Genomic DNA, 17,306 nt, shown 5'->3' with positions numbered 1-17,306 from the left:
ATCTGATATGATATAGAACCAATGGAATGCCACTTGGTCTTTGGAAAACAAATGTATAAATGAATTGGATGAAAGAATATAGTGTATTGTTATTGCAGTGAGTCCTCCTTATACGGTAATTCTTTATCTGGTAAATTCACAGTTATGGTATTTGGTAATTACTACCCTCAATTCTATTTACGGTAAGAAAAGTTCACAGATACAGTATCCGCTAGATATTTTGAAGAGGAAAGAGCAGGGAGAAGGTACGTCTGCCATATCCTATTATTACATGTTATAATGGGTTCGGTACACGGTAATTTCAGTTTGCGTTAAGGTTTTCGGGAACACATATGTACTGTATAACAAGGACTTATTGTATTGTGAAACTTCACAATGAATGAAATTAAATTGAAATACTGTGTTGTTATAATGCCTAAACGGATGTCTTAAAGACCACACTACTTATCACTTACCATTTTAATCTGTATCCATGATAAGAAACACACTAGTGTAATGGTATGAACTTGTCCAAGTATTACTGCTTGTTTATCAAGTGAGAATGTAAGCACTGAAGAAATGGACCCTTGTTTCTGTAAATTAGGATAAGAAAAAATATTGTGACTTGGTATTATAACAAACAAATAAACGAGAACAATGGACAGGTATAGGGGTCCAAATATCTACATAATACATTGACAATTGTGGAGAGTCATCTTTTCCACATGGAAAATCACCAGCTGCAAAGGAAATATGTCACTGTTTGTTCAGTAGAAATAAAACCAAGTGAGAAAAGATGCACTGTGGGACACTGAGCACAACAGCTTGTCTCAATGAAAAGAATAAAATAGGGCACAGTGCCTTAAATATTTGTGTTTGATTACCATCTTTCCTAGCCAAAATTGTGAATTTCACAATGACTATTACTGGCTACCATGAAATGATTGTGACTTTTTCATAGCCAAAATTGTGACTATATTCTAAGACTTTACTTATTACCGTACACCCTTGCTGTATCCTAAACTGGAACAATACAGGAATTGAAATCTATGTATGACGATTGGATAATAAAGATAAAGCCCATGTTGAAACTTACATACCTGTGAGTGTACACAACCAAGGTATACATGGGAAGTTCTTAATGGGTTTCAACAACTAAGGGCACTCTTATTAGGGTTGTCACAATGGAGATTCTTAATGAAGATTCCTCAGTGTTTAGGGTTCTTGTTTATTTATATATATTTTTGTGAAGCTTTCTTAATGGGATTTACCCAGTAGGGGAGGTTGACAAGGTTTCCCCAGTGTGGACATTGTTACTGAGGTTTCCCTGTTGTGGGTGGCTAACAGTTTCCCTAGTGTGGTTTTGTCAGGGCTTCAAAAGTAGGAGCTATTTAAAGGGTGCTTAGCATGGTTCAAGCAATGAAGGGGCTCTTTTCAGGTTTTCCCCAGCATATTTAATTTGGGAATACCCAGTGGAAACCCCCCGTTTCAACACACCAGTTGAAACACCCTGATAACCCCCTTTCTGGTGGATCCCCTCTAAGGACCCCCCCCCCCCACACACACACACACACTATAGAAACCCTGCAAAGAATCCCCCACTAGGGAAACTCTGATAAGAACTCCCTTTACTGGTAGAACCCCATTAAGGATGTCTGTATACAAAGAATTAAATTTTTTGACGAATTTGAGAAAACTTGTGTAAAAATAATTTGAAGTAGGCACAGCATACTGGTGAAGTAAGATTGTTGTATGGTATCATTTACTGTTTTTGGTTAATAAAAAAAAAGTATCTTGAGGGGGTGATGTCCCTAATTAAAGGGACATGGCATAAAACTAGCTTTCTGTTTGACATTTACATTTGATGGTTTTCTTATTTACATCAAATTTAAGAAGGGTATATCATAGGTCTGTCAACATATACTGATATTGAGGTGTGAAAACAAGAAATACGAAGTAACAATTCACCATGTGTTGCTCAAGTGTTGCTGTTGACACTTTTTATTTAATTTATTATATGTATATATCATGTATATATATATACACACATACATATACTAAAGGCTTTTTCCCCCTTACACAGTGGGGAGCCAAAAAGAAAAAGACATAGAAACCACTCCCACCCATTCCATTCCCTACATATTCCACTCCCCTCCACCCTCCTCCCTCCCTCTTATCTTGGCACCTCCTGGATGACGGGATGATCATCCCTGCATCCTGTCCACTTCCCTGGGTCAGAAGCAGTGTCGCAAGACACAACACATCCACAGCAAGGCCGCTTCATAAATTCGGCGACCCCCCTCTCCATCCCCTCCTGAAGAAAGGGAGAAGACGGGGAGAAATCCCTTCAGGCTGCATCAATTTTTTTCTCATACATACTTCCTCACCCCCCATCCCCCACCCACTCCTCATGCATCACAGCATCATCCACACACAACCCTTCTCCATTCATCCCTATCTTATGTCCTCTCCCATCCTTCCTCAATAGACATTCCTCTCTTTTGTAATGCCCCTTTCACCCCATCCATCCATCTCATTCTAGGACGCCCCCTCATGTTCACTCCTTCCACACCTCTTTTACTAATATTTCTTCACTCATTCTTTCCATGTGTCCAAACCATCCTAATATTCTTTCATCAATCCTATCTCCCAACTCCCTTTCCACCCCTGTTCTTCTCATTTCTCACTCTATCTAGCCTAGTAACCCCTATCATACTTCTCAGATATTTCATCTCAAACACATTCAAACTCCTCTCTTCCTCTCTTATGTTCCATGTTTCTGCCCCATACAGTGCTGTTGGCACAATCACTCCTTCATATAACCTCCTCTTAGCATCCACCAAGGCATTTACTCGCTTCTCTCAATCTACATTCTACCTCCACCCCCACTCATCCCTTTCCTGCCATATTCGCACCCAAGTATCTAAAACTATCCACTTCCTCCAGTCTCTCACCCTTATTGCTCACTTCCAGCCTGCTGTCACTCTCTCCCCTTTTACAACTCATCACCTTACTTTTGCCCACATTTATCTTCAGCTTTCTTCTTTCACACACCCTCTCAAACTCAGTCATTAACTTCCTCAGTCCCTCCTCTGATCCTGCTACAAGCACAGTGTTGTCAGCAAACAACAACTGGCTTATTTCCCACTTTTCTCCATTTTCTTTAACCATCTCCAACCCCTGACCCACTACCCTTGCATTCATCTCTCGCACCACCCCATCCATGTATAGATTGAACAGCCAGGGCGACATAACACATTCCTGACGAAGTCCCACCTTTACCTCAAACCATTCAGTCTCTCCATTTCTAATCCTAGCACAAGCTCTACTACTCTTTTAAAAACTCTTGACTGCTTTTAACAGCTTTCCTCCTATCCCATATATCTATAGTACCTCCCACAGTGCCTTCCTGTCTACCCTGTTGTAAGCCTTTTCCAGATCCATAAAAGCCCAAAAAACATATAGCTTTCTCACATATCTGTCTTACCACAAAAATCTGATCTACACAACCCCTACCTGCCCTAAACCCACACTGTTCTTCACCAATTACTCCCTCTGTTCCTCTCCTAATCCTCTCAATCAAGATCCTCCCATAAGCCTTCCCAACTACACTCAACAAGCTGATCCCTCTGAAACTACTACACTCACACTTGTCCCCCTTTCCCTTGTAAAGCGGAACTATACAGGCACTCCTCCAGTCCTCCGGCACTCTACCCTCTCTTAAACAAACATTAAATAACCTCACCAGCCAGTCCACCATAACTGTACCTCCTTTCTTCAGACATTCTACATGGCATCCATCCAACCCAGGTGCCTTACCTGCTCTCATTATCTTAATAGCTGCCTTCACTTCATCCATCCTTATTTCTCCTCCATTTTCCTCACTCATCATGGTCATTTTCTTAGCACTTCCCACTGCAACTACCTTTCCCTCCCTATCCTTCACATTTAGCAACTCCCTAAAATACTCTGCCCACCTTCCTCTTACTGCCATCTCTTCCATTATCATCTCTCCATCTGCATCTTTTACCTTTTCTTCTCTACTTGATTCGCCTCCTCTTCCTCTTAATTTTTCCAAAACATCTTTTTATTACTTTCAAAATTTTCTGTCATACTCTTACCCCATTTCACATCTGCTCTCCCCTTTGCTTCATTTATCTTATGTTTAACTTCCCTTCTCTTTACTTTGTATCTCTCATACAATTCCCTCGTCCTAATTTGTAGCCAATCTATGAATGCCTGCTTCTCTTCTACACCCTTCTTTGCTTCCTCATCCCACCACTCACTACCCTTTCTTCTATTTCCTCCCACCCTCCTTGTTCCACACACCATCTTTGCACACCTTAAGACTCCCTCCTTGAACCATCCCCATTCTTCCTCCACTCTTAGTTCTACTCTATCCTTCACTCTCTCCCACTCCTCTCTCAGCTTCTTCTTATACTCATTCTCCCTTTTTCTCATTTAAGCAGTTCACTCTAAGTACCTCCCTACCTTCTGCCCTTTTCCTCTTTCTCCACCTATTCTCCACTCTCAACTTACCTTCCACCAGAAAATGATCTGATATTCCCCCACTCTCTCCCCTTAAAACATGTACATCCTTAACTCTTCCTACCATACTCCTGGTCACCTTACTCAGGTACGTACATCACGGGGATAGGCCCTCCAGCACATAGGCATGTCGGAGATATTAAGAGCTCTACGGCCGCCGCTCTCGGCGCAGACGATGCGGCCGACATACCTTACGTTACCCCCCCCCCCCCAACGGGACGCTTCCGGCCAACCGCCCTCCGCCATCTGTCAGCGCCCGCGCCGTACTACCTGACACAGGTGGCAGCTCACCGGCCGCCACTCGCGACTACTTCCTACAGGATTATAATGACGTGCCTGGTCTTCAAGGACGACCCCAGCACCGTCCGCCTAGGAAAGACGATGGTTCTCCCCCCAGCCTCGTGAGAACCCACCTGCAAGCCGACGCGACGCCCCCTCACCGCCCGCACGCCCAGGTCGATAACGTTCGCATTTCAGGTTCAAGCGAAGGAAGACTTTGACTCAATGGTGCAGCAAGGTATCGTCACGTCTGTCGTAAGGCACCTTCGAGGACCGGGTCGTCCTCTCCGCTCGGCGGAGGACCTGCCGTCCTCGTGCGCGGACCCCCTTCGATTCCGCCTTCGACGCAGTGTGCGCGCAGGGCTGAAATGCCGGGCACTTCGCGAGCTCTGTCGCCGCCGCCCGTGCTGGCGCCCTTCGAGCACCGGGCCGCCCTCTCCGCTCGGCGGAGGACCTGTCGTCCTCGTGCGCGGACCCCCATTGATTCCGCCCCCAACGCGGTGTGCATGCAAGACCGAAATACCGGGCACTTCCGCCTCGTCCAGTGTGACCCGCGGTTTCCGACGGACACCGAAACCCAACACGCCACTACCACTGGAGGCGCTAGCTGCCACCCGGGCCGCATCCAAATGCAAGCCATGCCCGTTTGGATGGTCTCACTTCTCGTGGATGACGGACCATCGTCCGCTCGTCCCCCTCTTCACGTCAGGAGCGCTGTCATCGGCAATACCGGCGCTTCGCGGTGAAGACCCGTCGCCTGCCACCGACGCCGACAGGACGCTCTGGAGACTACGGGCCGCGGCACGGATAAGCCTCGCCTACGGTCACCCATTGACCTGCGTGACCTCCGGGCTCCCGTCCGACCGCTGCGCCCTACCTAACTCCATCTCTCCGCATTGGAAGCTCCAAAACGCCCTTTCCGCCGTCAAATGCTCACACGACTGGTGTTCACAAGCCAAATGCTCAGAGGGCATGTACTCACAATAACCTACAGTACATATGCTGACACAGCATTTGCTCACAGTGAGGGCCCCGACAAGGGTAGGGGCAGGGGGGGGGGGCAATGCCCCGAGGCGGCATGTTTTTTTTTGTTTTTTTTTGGGGGGGCGGCACTTTTGGTGAAAAGAAGGTAAAGCAAATTCCCCCAAATGTACTTTTATTGCATGATTTATTCATCATGAGTTGTGTGTATGGATGATGTGTGTATAAGCGTTGTTTTGTATATGAATGTTACATGTAAATCGTGCCAGTGACCATCAGATGTGGAAGGTAGTGGAAGTGTAGGGGGGCGGCACTTACCCATGTCGGGACCCTGCTCACAGTACATATACTCACAGCCTGAATCTGAAAAATGCGCTTAGTATTGCATAACATACATAATTTTTATTTTCTTTTAATACCTTCTAATTGTTTTTTTTATATCTTTCATATTTTCCGCATAAGATAAACAACACATTTTCACTTTGGCAACTTTTATTTACATTTTATGTACCCATTTGCCCTTGAACACGTGGACCGTTTCTGTAAGTGCTGCTATGCGATTGCACATGAATGTAGCATGTCAGCATGCTTAGTACATCGTACTGAAAAAAGGAAAAGAGCTCGATTATATATTGTGGTGCCAAGTTGGGCCACCTCCATTGTTTAGATTATTTTTATTGTTAAAACATTTCTATGATATCACATCTCACAAATAAATTATCATCGTCGTTGACAGTGTAGTTTGTAAATGTAAAAATATGTGACCAAATGCAATTAAAGGCAGATGTGAAACTGAAATCTGATATATACAATGAAATTCATAACTCATGGTCACTATCTCGCGGAACAGAATCTCGATACACGGAATGTTTGTGATGACTGAAGTATTACATATACAATAAATATATACAATAATTAAGTAAAGAATCACTACATATTATCCGAATGTCATTCTATTCCGTGATGATGATCTGCACTATGTCGTTTGAACATTTGTCGTCTCATCCTATAGAACCCCTCTGCCCCACCCCTATGCAATGCCTTCGTCAATGCAATATGGCAGTGCAAGGAAAAAAGCGAATAATCAGTTTAAACGGCTATTGAAAAAATCTAGATTACGATTACAAATTAAACTAATCCTGTGGTCCCTCATGGTCAATCGTAGAGAACGAATATTAAGAGAAGTAAGAAAGAAAACGACTCTTGTTTATGAATGACCAAGGGGTGACTGATAGGTGCGAATTCTACCACGCACACTTTTCTGTACGGACACACAAACACAGAAAGAGAAATAGAAATAAAAAGAAAAAGAGAAAAATAGAGAGAGATAAAGAGAGAAAGAGAAAGAATGAGAAAGAGGAAGAGAAAAAGAAAGAGAGAGAAGAGAAAGAGAGAGTAGAGAGAGAGGAGAGTTGCCAAAGTGAAAATGTGTTGTTAATCTTATGCGAAAAATATGAAAGAGATAAAAAAGAATTTAGAAAGTATTAAATGAAGATAAAAATGATGTATGTTATGAAATGCTAAGCGCATTTTTTAAATTCAGGCTGTAAGTATATGTACTGTGAGCAGGGCCTCGACATGGGTAAGTGCCGCCCCGGGGCGAGTCGAAAAATGCCGCTCCCCCTCCCCACCACCATTACCACCACCTTCCACATCTCATGGTCACTAGCACGATTCCCATGTAATATTCATCCACAAAACGTTTATACACATATCATTCATACACACAACTCATGATGGATAAATCATGCATTAAAAGTACATTAGGGGGAATTTGCTTTACCTTCTTCTCACCAAAAGTGCCGTCCCCCCCCCTTTAAAAAAAAAGTGCCGCCCCGGGCCATTGCCCATGCCCCTCCCCTTGTCGGGGCCCTGACAGTGAGCAAATGCCGTGTCAGCATATGTACTGCAAGTTATTGTGAGTACATGCCCTCTGAGCATTTGGCTTGTGAACACAAGTCGCGTGAGCATTTGACTTGTGAACGTATGTCGTGTGAGCATTTAGCTTGTGAGCATTTGTCATTGTCTACATACTTTTGGAGTGTTGTCATGTGTGCTGTTATGCAGCCTGGCATGTGTTTGTTATGTGCACCAACGCTTGAAGGGCCAGGGGACTTAAAATTTCTAGTGTGAAGTTGAACCCCTCTACTCCTACCCATACTTCCTCCACCTCGATGGGGTGAGATGAGAAGATCAATCTAAGAGAGATCAATCTCCTCGCCAAGATGTGAGGTCACTACAACTCTCCTTAAAGAATCTAACTCAGTGCAAGGCAGTGGTGTAGTGCTGCCGGAGCGTGCCGGATCTCCCCTCCGCCACCTCTACAAATGAATGATGGGTCATTGGGGTCGAGGAAAAAGAAAGAGAATGAAGGAAATGAGGGATGGTGGCTTAATTGTGGGTGATTGATAATTGGTCTTCATGGGAATTATTAGTATTGCATCACTGTTAGTTTAATAATGTTGTGGTATGTCTTCGTTTTTAAGATTCAATGGTAGGTTTATTATTTTCTTATATATTTAATAGTAAACCAACTGGAATTGTGTACGTGTCCGATGCATTCACGTGAATTCTTCCTGTCCATTTACGAAACGAACAGAGACAAAGTTGCCAATCGTAGTAACATACCATTTGGATACGAATATTCTGCTTTAGCAATAGGCAATTACACACGTATTCTTTATTCATACAATATTGTATTTTAGTAGTAAATACTAGGCAGGCAAATATACAATTTAGCGTTTTGGGTGGTTGGTTTAACGTGCTCTACAATACTGAGTGGACAACTATATATGCTTCTGTGTTTCTCCAACTTGCGCGCTGCAGTTCATGACGCTCACGTCGTAGCTGCAGGTGCCAGAAGAGCTAAATTTCTTGAATGGTGTGAGGGCTTTAACACTCACACCTCCCTAGCAGAGCTGTGGTCCAAGCTCCGTAAGGCTACTGGCATGACTCAACCACGACGCACTCATCATGCCCCTGATGCTGAGGCACAGCGGCTGGTGCAAGAGTTTGTCTCTCGCTCCAGCAGCACCTCACTCCCGCAGTGTGTTCAAGAAACACTGCAGGACCTCCAAGGAGTGAGGCGCCACAGTGTTGAAGCCATGATGAGTCAATCGGATGATACTGACGCTAGCTTTACGCTTCAGGAGCTACGGGTCACACACAAGACCAGCTCAGACACGGCACCTGGAGAGGACCTTATCACCTATTCCATGCTGACCCACTTAGGGCCAGCGGGTGACGAGGCACTTCTAAGGGTGATTAACGCGTCTTGGAGGACTGGCAAGCTACCACCAGCCTGGAAGATGGCAATCATAACGCCAATTCCAAAGCCAAAGGAACCTAGTGCTTACCGCCCAATCAGCCTGACAAGCTGCATGGGGAAGACAGCGGAGAGGATGGTGCTAAACAGGCTGCTGTGGAAACTGGGCCCATTGCATGAGCATATCCATGCTTATTGCAAGGGCACTGGCACAGCAAACAGTATAGCAACACTCCTCAATGCTGTCAGTGGAACACCGTCCATCGTGATCTTTTTGGATTTGGAAAAGGCGTTTGAGCTGGCCAGTCCACTGGTGATATTAGACACCCTTGCTCGCAAGGGCGTAAAAGGCAAGCTGCTTTCTTGGATTGCTGACTATCTCAGTCACCGGTCTGCCAAAGTACGCTTTCAGGGTCACATATCAGAGGCCAGAATGTTAGAGAGTGGAACTCCACAGGGGGGGGGGGTCCTCAGCCCCACTCTGTTCAATGTGCTCGTCTCCAACATTCTGGAACTACCTCTACCACATGGGTGCAAAGTCATCTGCTATGCAGATGACATTGCGCTCTTAATTACTGGGAAACGGCAGTGCTTCAACAGGGCTCAGCGCTGTTTAAGCACTCTGGCAACGGAATGTAGCAGGTTAGGGTTAAAGATCTCCCCTGCAAAATCGAAAGCTATGGCATTGAGACTCTGGACAGAAGGGAAGCACCTCACCATCCAGGACCTTAGGCTGGACTGGGTTCACCAGTATCAGTACCTGGGGGTCTGGATTGATGAGAGGCTCACCTTTCAGAGGGAACTTACCCATCTCAAAGAGAGACTGAAGGCAAGAACCACAGTTATGAGAGCAATGACGGGGAAGGCACTCGGTGCCACGCATCGGGTCCTTCGCACATTCTATGTGCACGCAGTCCGCAGTCTGGTAGACTACGCTGCCCCAGCTCTCATAAATGTGGCGACTGCCAAGCTTGAAGCCCTGGAGCCTTGCCAAAATGCCGCAGCAAGGATTATCCTGGGAGCTCAACCTTGGACTAAGATCGTTAACCTCCAAATGGAGGCTTCATTGCCTTCATTAACATCACGGGTCAGAAGGCTGGAGGTCGACTTTCTTGCCAAGTTGGTCCAGAGCCCCAGGATAACTGAGCTGAGTCAGAGCCTTGTGACAGCTCTGGGACGGGTGGGTACTTTTATCCACTCCGATACCTGGCTATCACAAGCGGCTGGGATCCTGGACTCCTTCAGGCTCACCAGCACTCTCCTTGAGAAGGGTAGGGACTCTCCACACCCAGAGTTCAAGCCCCCACCACCATGGCTGTCGATACCTGCAACCTTCGTTGTCACAAAGCTTCCCAGTAAGAAGAAGTTATGTGACCAGGAAAGAGTACGAGCGCAGGCCCTACAAGGCATTCGCGCACTGTCGGAACCTGGAATGGCGGTCTATTACACGGATGGCTCCGTAGACCCCAACAGGCCTCGCAGTGCGGGGGCTGCCTTCGTGACGGATGGTTTGACCTACGGCAGGAGAGTATCTGATCATGCGTCCACTCTCCAAGCTGAGGCCATAGCGGTCCAAGGAGCGTTAGAGCATGCTCTAATATCTCGAGCTGGTCCTGTGGTGATCCACACGGATTCACAGTCTCTGCTAGGCAGCTTAGAATCGACACAGCCCAGCGACAATGTACGCCTACTGACCTCCATCCTAGCACTCCTGCTGAAGCTGCATCAGCAAGGCAGGAGTGTTACGCTCAACTAGGTGCCAAGCCATGTAGGTGTCCCAGGTAACGAGCTAGCCGACGGCGCAGCAGAAGCGGCGCGCCAAAGACCCGAAGTCGATGTTGTCGTCCCTCTCAGCAGAAATCAGTTGCGCCTACGCACCAGGGCTCTTAATCAGGTACAACGGTTCCTCCAGCACAGACTGGAGGCAGAGGTGTCAGAGAGGGCGAGGTGGTACAGGGCAGTCACAGACTATGAGCCCCTTGTACTTCCTCGCTCCACACCTAGAAAAGTGGAAACTCTGCTCTTCCGTCTGCGACTGGAGGACCGTTGTTTCTGGGAAATCAAAAGAAACCCAACACCCGAAGAGAGAAGATGCCACCACTGCAGCCACCCTGAAGCCACCCTGAACCATTACCTCAAGCATTGCCCCGCAACTGCTTTTCTGAGGAGAGGGCCTCCGACAACATCTGAGGGTCTTGTGCGTCGCCTATGCCGCCACCTTAGCGATTACGAACTGCGTCGGCTGGTGGAGTGTCAGCCCCCCCTTTAACTCTTTCAATTAATTGTTTCCACTTGTACTCCGCTCATACTACGAAGGGTGAATTCACCGAGATGTGCATGCGTATTTCACATAGGCATGCACATCCGGTAAATGTATGGGTGGGCGTGGCCAAACCACGACCACTCATACATTGAATCACCCCCTCTTTTTCTTATAAATTATGTATGTTATCATTTATATGTTACCATCTATATGCTACACAGTTCACATAGAGAAGGGTGCATTCACTGAGATGTGCATACGTATTTCATATACGTATGCACATCTTGTGAATATATGAGTGTGTGTGGTTGGGCCCACACACACTCATAAGTCAAATCACCCACCAAACGGGCTCACACCAAAGCCCGTGGGAGCTTCACTCCCGAATTTTGACACACACACACACACACACTATTACTCCGCTCACTCAATGTCATATTTACAGTGGTGATTGATGGTCCATGGATTTATCGCTAATACGGATTTTTTTTTCTCTCACACAAACAACGCCATCATGGCTTCTAGTTCTAAGCAAACAATGTTGACTTCCTTCTTTGGTAAATAATGTGAAGAGTGTAAGAAGAGTAATGTACAGGAGACTAACACTGACAGTAATAACACTAGGCTTAACAGTGAAAGTGGAAAAAGTTGTGTTTCGAGTTCGACCGCTTCTAGTTCAAATGTTCAACCTGGATCCATGTGCAATTCAGAAGGTAATAGCAATAGCGCTATGGAGTCTAGCTTGTATTCATATTCAGGTGTTTGGACTGAAGAAATGTGGAAAAAAGGACATTTATCCATGGTTAGACTTTAGGGATGATAAGCTCGGGTGTAAAGTATGTGCAGACATAAGTGATGTAACACTTTTCACTTCTAAGGGTTTGAGACTATCAAATGAATGGCAGATGTACCAAGTATCTTATTATGGAGCAGATCGAAAAAATTGAGCATAAAGTATCAAAAGCTCACACTGAAGCTCTAAAGGTTAAAAATATAGCTAGATATAGAGCTGTGTGATGCTATGAATGCTTCGCATCTCAGGACAACGTTTTGCATTTTTCGTTCAGCATATTATTTAGCTCAGAATGACGAACCATACTCTGATCACTTTGGTTTGATAGAACTACTAAAGCAAAATTGTGTTCATATTGGAACTGGATTGCATTCTCGCTTTCGTGCTAATGAAATAATTAATCACATAGCTATTAATATGACAGAAAATATGTCAGCATGTCCAGCAGGTAAATGGCAAAATATCTGTTCTCATTGATGAATCAATAAACCTGAGCATTAAAACAGCTTTGATAGTTTACTTGAAATGTGAAAGTGAACTACCTGATCAGAAAGCAGCAGCTATTGCTAAATATCTATTGAAGTGTCTTGATAATCATGGGTTTGATGGTTCATATTTGAAACAGAACCTTGTAGCATTTGCTAGTGATGGGGCAAGCGTCATGCTTGGTGTCAAATCTGGAGTTGCAACAATTCTCAAGGAACATTACCCTGATATAATAATCTGGCACTGTCTTAATCACAGATTGGAACTTGCTGTAGGGGATTTGGTAAGAGAAGTTCATGGAATTAATAATTTTCAAACATTTATGAACAAATTGTACTTGGTTTACAGTAGATGCCCTCTAAATCAAAAGGAACTATCTGAATGTGCCTCTCAACTTGAGCAACAGATTTGTAAAATAGGTCGTGCTCTGGGCACCAGGTGGGTGGCCAGCTCATTTCGAACAGTTTCAGCAGTGTGGCAAAATTATGAAGCACTTTGTGTTCATTTTGAAAAAGCAATGAAAGATGAAACAAGATCTGGAAGTGATAGAAAAACCTATGAAGGTCTATTGAAAAAGCTAACTTCAGAACAGTTTCTATTGGATTTAGCTCTAATGTATGACACTGCTTGAACTTGGTTTACTGTCTGAGTGTCTACAGAAACGCACTACTTCGCTTGCGTAAGCAGACAAACTGATCCAAAGGAGCATAAGGTCAGTGTATGGACTAAAAGAGAAACCTGGCACTAGAACTTCAGAAACACAAGAGGCAATAAAGAAGGAGGAGTTTGTAGGAATTATCATAACAAGCAACAACAAAATTGTCTCCATTAATTACCGGCAGTTTATTACTAGTCTTGTGAACAATTTGCAGCACCATGTGTTCACGACATCATTGAAAGGTTCTGAAACTTCTGAACCTTAGTATGTATAAATCATTGTTAAGTGAAATGTGTGTCCTTGAATGAGGTTACTGGCCAGATGAAATACGACCTAATTATGGAGAACCTGAAATGTCATCTCTGTGTATGAGGTCTAAGTTTTCTTTCTACTCTGTAATACGTGCCTTTAGAGACTATATGGAGGACCATGGACGCCACGTCCCCCAAGGTTTACACCCATTACTAAATGTGAGAGGGGATTCAGTCACATTAACCTCTTGTAGTGGAGCGGAATCCTGAGCCGTGTGCTATATCATGTCTTCGACACCACAGATTGGCAAATGACACTGTTGTGTGCAACAGAAACGCGGGGTGGGGTGGGGGTGTTTGGAATCTATATTGTGACGTACAGGAGTGAGAGAGCGTCGGATGCTCTCTGAAGACAGACAAGTATAGACTGACTTGGGGGCAACGTCGTACTCCCTGCGTAGAAGAAAGACGGTGCCACGTCCTACATATTCAATCAATGAGGACCTTGTGCCCGTGACAAAGAGTCCTTTAGTCCTTGTAACACTATGGTGCCCTGCTCGTGTCGAACGCCAGGGCCTCTCATAGCACTATACCACACCTCCCCACGGCGGCGGAGGCGAAATTGGGGGTATCCGCGCATGAGGATGGCAGGTCCTCCGCCAAAGGATGGGACGCAACCGGGCGGCGTCTCCGGAGGCCGGTGGTCGCTCCCGAAGATGGCGGGGCGGCAAGGCTGGTTGTCGGCGGAAAGGGCGTTTTGGAGCTTCCAATGCGGAGAGATGGAGATGGGTAGGGCGCAGCGTTCGGACGGGAGCCCGGAAGTCACGCAGGTCAGTGGGTGACCGTAGGCGGGGCTTATCCGTGCTGCGGCCCGTAGTCTCCAGAGCGTCCTGTCGGCGTCGGTGGCAGGCGACGGGTGTTCACCGCGAAGCGCCGGTATTGCCGATGACAGTGCTCCTGGCGTGAAGAGGGGGATGAGCGGACGATGGTCCGTCATCCACGAGAAGTGAGACCATCCAAACGGGCATGGCTTGCATTTGGATGCGGCCCGGGTGGCAGCTAGCGCCTCCAGTGGTATTGGCTTGTTGGGTTTCGGCGTCCGTCGGAAACCCCCGGTCACACTTGACGAGGCGGAAGTGTCCGGTATTTCGGTCTTGCATGCACACCGCGTTGGGGTCAGAATCAATGGGGATCCGCGCACAAGGACGACAGGTCCTCCGCCGAGCGGAGAGGGCGGCCCGGTGCTCGAAGGGCGCCAGCACGGGCGGCGGCGACGAAGCTCGCGAAGTGCCCGGTATTTCAGCCCTACGTGCACACTGCGTCGGGGGCGGAATCGAAGGGGGTCCGCGCACGAGGACGGCAGGTCCTCCGCCGAGCGGAGAGGGCGGCCCGGTGCTCGAAGGGCGCCAGCACGGGCGGCGGCGGCGGGGCTCGCCTTACGACAGGCGTGACGATACCTTGCTGCACCATTGAGTCAAGGTCTTCCTTCGCTTGAACCTGAAATGCGAACGGTATCGGCCTGCGTGTGCCGGCGGCGAGGAACGTCGCGTCGGCTTGCAGGTGGGTTCTCACGAGGGGAGTGGAGAGAGCCATCGTCTTTCCTAGGCGGACGGTGCTGGGGTCGTCCTTGAAGACCAGCACGTCACTATATTCCTGTAGGAAGTAGTCGCGATTGGCGATCGGTGAGCTGTCAATGGGCGATGTTAGCTCGGCGCACCTGTTCGCGTATGTCATCGCCAGGACAGGCTCCGGGACGTCGAGTGGGACATGGCCAAGGCGAAGGAGAGGAGGGGCGTTCGGACCTCCCCGTGAATTTGTATGACAGCGTTGCGGTCCTTGTCTCCGACGTCAAGGTGGTCCGGAAACGTTCCGTGTCGGAGGGGCAGGTGAGATATGTCGGCCGCGTCGTAGGCGCCAAAAGCGACGCCTGTAGGCTGGCTCCAGATATCTCCAACGTGCCTAAGTGCCGAGTGCCTATCCCTGTGACGTCTGCACCTGTGTCAGGTAGTACGGCGCGGGCGCCGACAGGTGGCGGAGGGTGGTCGGCCGGAAGCGTCCCGTTGCGTGAGGGGGGTGGGGGGACACGTGAGATATGTCGGCCGCGTCGTCTGCGCCGAGAGTGGTGGCCGTAGAGCTCTTGATATCTCCGACATGCCTATGTGCTGGAGGGCCTATCCCCGTGATGTACGTACCTGAGTAAGGCAGCGCGTCGCGGGCGCTGACAGGTAGTGGAGGACGACGGGCCGGAAGGCACTAGGACGGCAGGTGCCAGCCTTCCCGGGAGAAGGGGCGGGGGATCATGCGTCTGGAGGGGAACTCTTTACATGGCGACACGGCGCATGCGTGCAGGTCCTACTGGGCGTCCGAGACGGTCACCATCAATACATCCTGTGGGCGTTAGTGGTGTCGCCACCTCCTGCGGTCACGTAATTGCCACGACGGAGCAGAGGCGGTGATACAGGCCCGTGCGAGTCAGCTGTGCTCTACGCGGGTGGCACTTGCGGCGAACGCGGCGAAGCGGGACAAAGGCCTCCTTGCTCGTGCGGCCTTCGTAAGTGGCCTGAGCTCCGTGCAGCGTGACGTTTACGGCTGGTAGGGCGAAGTAGCGGGATGAAGGCCTCTTTGTTCGCACCACTACGTGCACGAAGGCACGCCACTATCACACGATTTTGCACGGTCCCGTGCATGCTCACTGTAATCGGCACTGCACTCACGGTCCAGCGTGTTCACTGTCGCCTGTTGGTCTAGTTCCGTCGGTACTCCGTTCATGTACGCGCCACTGATTCGCGTATCGTCCCATATTTGTTGCACGTTGCAAGCAATTGCAAGCAATTACAAGCATCCTACTCACTGCGCCATGTTATGTGTGCAACAGAAACGCGGGGGGACGTTTGGAATCTTTATTGTGACGTTAAGCGTACAGGAGTGAGAGAGCGTCAGATGATTTCTGTAAGACAGACGTGGGGGCAACGTCGTACTCCTTGCGTAGAAGGAAGGCGATACCACGTCCTACATATTCAATCAATGAGGGCCTTAGGTTCCGTGACAAAGAGCCCTTTAGTCCTTGTAACCCTATGGTGCCCTGCTCGTGTCAAACACCAGGGCCCCTCATAGCACTATACCACAGACACCAGGACACGAGTTACTTCTGACCCACGAAATCCTTTCACACCTGATCCTTTATGGAAACTATTGTGAAACTTCTCACTGGTGGTATTTGGCAAGTACAGATTAAGTAGTTTATCTTTTAAACTCATAAACACATGATTGTTGTTTTTCTCTATTTCTTTGATAAATATAATGAGAATCAGTGACTGTAAACATGAAATAGTTAATCGTGTGACATACATAGATACAGGACAGGAAAGGAATTTTTCATGCCTATCAGAGCTCCGGCATCTATAAAATTGCCACTACACTCCTGCTGCAAGGTGTCAAGGCCTTTGCGCAGTATGGGCTTAAAGATCTGGGTCCACGTATGCCAGTAGTTTAGTTTGGTGCTGGGAAGTGTGGACAGAGAGGGTTTACCAGGGGTGGAGGTTGTCTGTGTGCTCTCTTCCAACTGCTGTCTGGTGTTTCTCCAAAACTTGGAAAAGTCAGTCGCACAAGTGCCGGAGAGCAAAGCCATTAGTTGTCTGTCCCTCCTCACGAATTGAATCGATGCAAAGGGAAGCCTTCAGACTTCTGTAGCCAGTGGCCGTCTTGTATGGTATCGTCACGGGCCTCTTAGACGCGTGGAGGAAGTTCGGATGTGTGTTCTGTCGGATAATCTGGAGTCTGTCCGCATAGTTCTTGGAATGTGC

Source organism: Oratosquilla oratoria, chromosome 3 (genome assembly GCF_046742065.1).
Source record: "Oratosquilla oratoria isolate Oo_2021 chromosome 3, ASM4674206v1, whole genome shotgun sequence".
Classification (NCBI taxonomy): domain Eukaryota; kingdom Metazoa; phylum Arthropoda; class Malacostraca; order Stomatopoda; family Squillidae; genus Oratosquilla; species Oratosquilla oratoria.
Note: the sequence above shows the minus strand (reverse complement) of the source record.